We start from the raw sequence: 5,000 nt of genomic DNA, 5'->3' as shown, positions 1-5,000 counted from the left end.
CCCAAAGCATGCCCATTCCTTAGCCTATCCAGGCAAAAACGCCCAAAACCAGCACATTCCAGTGCCTATCCGGGCAAAAACGCCCTAAACCTGCGCATTCCAGCGCCCCGCAGCATCCCACCCTCCTATAGGGTTTGCGCAACCAACCCGCCTAACCACCAGTGGCAACCAAAGGTGCTGTTAGCGACGACTTCTGAAGACGCAACGAGACGCGACGGGTTTGCGCCCAGACGCGACGGGACGATGCGGGATCTGCGCCCAGCCATGCCTACACCCGCCGACTTGCTGCGGGAGCTGCTCGCCCAAGCATGCCTAGCTTGCGAGGCCTGCGTGCAAGGCTAGTGTGCAAGGCTCGTGGGCAAGGCTAGTGCGCAAGGCTAGTGCCCAAGGTCTGTGTGCAAGGCTAGTGCCCAAGGCTAGTGCGGAAGGCTAGTGCCCAAGGCTAGTGAGCAAGGCCTGTGTGCAAGGCTAGTGTGCAAGGCTTGTATGCAAGGCTAGTGTGCAAGGCTGGTGTGCAAGGCTTGTGGGCAAGGCTGGTGCGCAAGGCTAGTGCCCAAGGGTTGTGTGCAAGGCTAGTGCCCAAGGGTAGTGCGCAAGGCTCGTGCCCAAGGCTAGTGCGCAAGGCTTGTGTGCAAGGCTAGTGCGATGGGCCAGTGCCCAAGGCTTGTGAGCAAGGCTTGTATGCATGGCTTGTGTGCAAGGCTTGTGTGCATGGCTTGTGCGCAAGGCTTGTGTCCAAGGCTTTTGTGCAAGGCTCGTGCGCAAGGCTAGTGTGCAAGGCTTGTGCGCATTGGCAGGTAGCCCACCACCATGCACGATCCAAATGCCACTCAAGCGACAACACGGTGCCAAGCCGGGCATGGTGTGCACTCAAAACCAATCAACGGACAGAGGTCATGCGTCATGGGGGGGATCTAGCAAGGCCATGGGGAAGGTCATGGAGGACCTTGGAAGCAAGCGCAAGACGAGAGCGAATCGAACAAGGGGCCAGGACGGGGACTTGTGCCCATGGTCTTCGCAAGACTGCGTCCAAGGCGCCCGAAAGCCCAAGGGAACCCAAACCCGGCCGACACTTGCAATCGCACATGCTCTCTGCAACACACCATCAATGCCGCCCAACGGGGCCAGCACGAGCAGTCATCCGCGGTCCCCTGGCCCTGCGCACGTTTGTCTTTGAAACCGAGCATCAATGCCACAGAAAGTGCCGGGGCGCCAGCTGGAGCCATCATCCGCGTTGCCATGGCTCGCTTGGCCTTGGCTTGCCAGTCCCCGACACGAGCAATCGCGCATTTTCTTTGCAACCGACCATCAACGCCGCCCAACGAGGCCAGCACGAGCAGTCATCCGCGGTCCCCTGGTCCTGCGCACGATCCAAATGCCACTCAAGCGACAACACGGTGCCAAGCCGGGCATGGTGTGCACTCAAAACCAATCAACGGACAGAGGTCATGCGTCATGGGGGGGATCTAGCAAGGCCATGGGGAAGGTCATGGAGGACCTTGGAAGCAAGCGCAAGACGAGAGCGAATCGAACAAGGGGCCAGGACGGGGCCTTGTGCCCATGGTCTTCGCAAGACTGCGTCCAAGGCGCCCGAAAGCCCAAGGGAACCCAAACCCGGCCGACACTTGCAATCGCACATGCTCTCTGCAACACACCATCAATGCCGCCCAACGGGGCCAGCACGAGCAGTCATCCGCGGTCCCCTGGCCCTGCGCACGTTTGTCTTTGAAACCGAGCATCAATGCCACAGAAAGTGCCGGGGCGCCAGCTGGAGCCATCATCCGCGTTGCCATGGCTCGCTTGGCCTTGGCTTGCCAGTCCCCGACACGAGCAATCGCGCATTTTCTTTGCAACCGACCATCAATGCCGCCCAACGAGGCCAGCACGAGCAGTCATCCGCGGTCCCCTGGTCCTGCGCACGTTTGTCTTTGAAACCGAGCATCAATGCCACAGAAAGTGCCGGGGCGCCAGCTGGAGCCATCATCCGCGTTGCCATGGCTCGCTTGGCCTTGGCTTGCCAGTCCCCGACAGGAGCAATCGCGCATTTTCTTTGCAACCGACCATCAATGCTGCCCAACGAGGCCAGCACGAGCAGTCATCCGCGGTCCCCTGGCCCTGCGCACGTTTGTCTTTGAAACCGAGCATCAATGCCACAGAAAGTGCCGGGGCGCCAGCTGGAGCCATCATCCGCGTTGCCATGGCTCGCTTGGCCTTGGCTTGCCAGTCCCCGACACGAGCAATCGCGCATTTTCTTTGCAACCGACCATCAATGCCGCCCAACGAGGCCAGCACGAGCAGTCATCCGCGGTCCCCTGGCCCTGCGCACGTTTGTCTTTGAAACCGAGCATCAATGCCACAGAAAGTGCCCGGGCGCCAGCTGGAGCCATCATCCGACGTGCCATGGCTTTGGTCCCATGGTCTTCGCAACCGAGCATTCGTGACACCCGACGGGGCCAGGACACCAACCCTTCCGACACGAGCATTCGCGCATGTTCTTTGGCCACACAACGGCGCCAGCACGAGCAAAATCATCAGCGGTGCGGTGGCCTTGCACGGCCTTTTGTCTTTGGAACCAACCATCAGTGCCACGGGAAGTGCCGGAGTCCCGGCATCCGCGGTGCCAAGTCATTGCGCCCTTGGTCTCTGCAGCGGGGCATGCCGGGCACTCCCAACCATTGCAAGCAAGCAAGCAAGCAAGAAAGTAAGTAAGTAAGTAAGTAAGTATTACATATAGGGGCGGGACATGCGGGGAGTTCTGCGAAACGTGCACTACGGGGCACACGCGTACCTACCGGGGCATACCGACCCCTATTGGGGCACACGTGTGCATATCGGGGCATACCGGGCCTATCAGGGCACACGCGTACATACCGGGGCATACCGAGCCCTACTGGGGCACACGTGCGCATATCGGGGCGTACCAAGCCTATCGGGGCATTCGCATGTATCCCAAGGCATACCGAGTCTATCCGGGCATACGCGTTCATACCGGGGCGTAACGGGCCTATCGGGGCATACTTGGGCATATCCGGGCAAAAAATGCCCAAAACTTGCGCAACCTTGGCAACCGTGGTCCATTCCTCACTATATGCCATGGCCTTGTGCCCATGGTCTTCACAAGACAGCATCCAAGGCGCCTGAAAGGCCAAGGGAGCCCAACCCAGCAATGCCCAGCCAAGGCCAGGCATTCCAGTGCCTGCCCGGGCAAAAACGCCCAAAGCATGCCCCATTCCTTAGCCTATCCAGGCAAAAACGCCCAAAACCAGCCCATTCCAGTGCCTATCCGGGCAAAAACGCCCAAAGCATGCCCATTCCTTAGCCTGTCCAGGCAAAAACGCCCAAAACCAGCACATTCCAGTGCCTATCCGGGCAAAAACGCCCTAAACCTGCGCATTCCAGCGCCCCGCAGCATGCCACCCTCCTATAGGGTTTGCGCAACCAACCCGCCTAACCACCAGTGGCAACCAAAGGTGCTGTTAGCGACGACTTCTGAAGACGCAACGAGACGCGACGGGTTTGCGCCCAGACGCGACGAGACGATGCGGGATCTGCGCCCAACCATGCCTACACCCGCCGACTTGTTGCGGGAGCTGCTTGCCCAAGCATGCCTAGCGTGCAAGGCCTGCGTGCCCAAGGTCTGTGTGCAAGGCTAGTGCCCAAGGCTAGTGCGCAAGGCTAGTGCCCAAGGCTAGTGAGCAAGGCCTGGGTGCAAGGCTAGTGTGCAAGGCTTGTATGCAAGGCTAGTGTGCAAGGCTGCTGTGCAAGGCTTGTGGGCAAGGCTGGTGCGCAAGGCTAGTGCCCAAGGGTTGTGTGCAAGGCTAGTGCCCAAGGCTAGTGCGCAAGGCTCGTGCCCAAGGCTAGTTCGCAAGGCTTGTGTGCAAGGCTAGTGCGATGGGCCAGTGCCCAAGGCTTGTGAGCAAGGCTTGTATGCATGGCTTGTGCGCAAGGCTTGTGTCCAAGGCTTTTGTGCAAGGCTCGTGCGCAAGGCTAGTGTGCAAGGCTTGTGCGCATTGGCAGGTAGCCCACCACCATGCACGATCCAAATGCCACTCACGCGACAACACGGTGCCAAGCCGGGCATGGTGTGCACTCAAAACCAATCAACGGACAGAGGTCATGCGTCATGGGGGGGATCTAGCAAGGCCATGGGGAAGGTCATGGAGGACCTTGGAAGCAAGCGCAAGACGAGAGCGAATCGAACAAGGGGCCAGGACGGGGCCTTGTGCCCATGGTCTTCGCAAGACTGCGTCCAAGGCGCCCGAAAGCCCAAGGGAACCCAAACCCGGCCGACACTTGCAATCGCACATGCTCTCTGCAACACACCATCAATGCCGCCCAACGGGGCCAGCACGAGCAGTCATCCGCGGTCCCCTGGCCCTGCGCACGTTTGTCTTTGAAACCGAGCATCAATGCCACAGAAAGTGCCGGGGCGCCAGCTGGAGCCATCATCCGCGTTGCCATGGCTCGCTTGGCCTTGGCTTGCCAGGCCCCGACACGAGCAATCGCGCATTTTCTTTGCAACCGACCATCATTGCCGCCCAACGGGGCCAGCACGAGCAGTCATCCGCGGTCCCCTGGCCCTGCGCACGTTTGTCTTTGAAACCGAGCATCAATGCCACAGAAAGTGCCGGGGCGCCAGCTGGAGCCACCATCCGCGTTGCCATGGCTCGCTTGGCCTTGGCTTGCCAGTCCCCGACACGAGCAATCGCGCATTTTCTTTGCAACCGACCATCAATGCCGCCCAACGAGGCCAGCACGAGCAGTCATCCGCGGTCCCCTGGCCCTGCGCACGTTTGTCTTTGAAACCGAGCATCAATGCCACAGAAAGTGCCGGGGCGCCAGCTGGAGCCATCATCCGACGTGCCATGGCTTTGGTCCCATGGTCTTCGCAACCGAGCATTCGTGACACCCGACGGGGCCAGGACACCAACCCTTCCGACAGGAGCATTCGCGCATGTTCTTTGGCCACACAAAGGCGCCAGCACGAGCAAAATCATCCG

The sequence above is a fragment of the Tasmannia lanceolata genome, unplaced genomic scaffold (assembly GCF_043159265.1).
Source record: "Tasmannia lanceolata isolate RefF3 unplaced genomic scaffold, GAP_Taslan_0.1 ptg000036l, whole genome shotgun sequence".
Classification (NCBI taxonomy): Eukaryota; Viridiplantae; Streptophyta; class Magnoliopsida; order Canellales; family Winteraceae; genus Tasmannia; species Tasmannia lanceolata.
The sequence above is the reverse complement of the archived record's forward strand: the minus strand, read 5'-3'. Positions refer to the sequence as shown.